This window comes from Hipposideros armiger, unplaced genomic scaffold (genome assembly GCF_001890085.2).
Source record: "Hipposideros armiger isolate ML-2016 unplaced genomic scaffold, ASM189008v1 scaffold_163, whole genome shotgun sequence".
Classification (NCBI taxonomy): Eukaryota; Metazoa; Chordata; class Mammalia; order Chiroptera; family Hipposideridae; genus Hipposideros; species Hipposideros armiger.
The window spans coordinates 3,081,105-3,082,131 of record NW_017731513.1 but is presented as its reverse complement, the minus strand read 5'-3'; the positions used below and the strand labels follow the sequence as shown (position 1 = coordinate 3,082,131).

Sequence of the window (1,027 nt, the reverse complement as noted above, 5' to 3'; positions counted from 1 at the left end):
AAAAAAAAAAAAAGGAGAAAATAATGCCCACGCTCAGAAGGAACGAGCCATCTCTCTGGATAAAGAACTTTGGGAAACAGAGCAAATTTGCAGATTCCATTATACAAAAGAAATCCACATAGAAGTCAGCCATGTCCCCAGAAACCTAGCTTGTGAAACGTTTCTGTAAGAGAACAGGGTCCTCCAGATGGACACCTCAGTATAATGTAAGGTTATTCTTGTCACCGGCTCTCAGGTACTTTCAAGGAAAGGAATGGAAGTGGCTTCGGTTAGCCAGCATGGGAGACACAAAGGGTGCTGCAGAATGCCACCTGGAAACCTCACCCTGTGGCAATCCAGCCATACACGTCCCTCCCGTGGGAAACTGCACTTTCACATGACCAGATAGACATACTGCATGCAGGATGTGCGATGCTGTGTGACCCCCCCCACCCGGGGCTGACAGCAGGACAGATGACGTCTCAGCATTGCCGCATCCTTAGGTTTCACACACGTGGACCCACACTGATGCTGCAGGCAAGCACGTGGTCACAGCCTGGGCTTCTGAGGGGACGGGCTCCCTCCTAAGAGACGGGAAACCGGGGGGGATGTCTGGGGCGCTCATCTGGCCTCCCCTCTCCCCCAAACCTTTGCTACGCACACTGTGAGACCGATGTCCCTGAAACTGCGTTTTCATTCTATTTGTAACTACCAACGGCAATCTCTGACAGTGTCACGTGTAAATGCATGTGCGTAGCTGGTAAGACCCTTCTTAACCCCAGATGCCTGGGAGGCGGGTCTTCTCACGGCCCCTCCGGTTCTCGTTGCCCGGACTTCCTTTCATGCAGTATGTTTCATGTGTTTCACATGGAATTGTGCCAGGAAGAGGGGCACAAGCTGAGCCCTGCCATCTAGAGACTCCAAGTGCAATGCAGGAAATAAGCAGGTAGGGGACAGGCTACGCAGCTGCGAGGAAGAACGCGGGAGGGCGCCGTGCTGGAGTGAGTGGACCGAAAAACCCCGCTTTGAGCGCAGTGAAGGCTTCCAG

The 1,027-nt window shown here is 53.0% G+C and overlaps 1 protein-coding gene across 1 annotated transcript in view; it reads right to left on the bottom strand.

Annotated features, from left to right (window-relative positions):
• Nucleotides 1-1,027, bottom strand: part of NECAB1 (N-terminal EF-hand calcium binding protein 1) — a 72,047-nt gene that overhangs the window by 25,772 nt on the left and 45,248 nt on the right. The window lies entirely within an intron of this gene.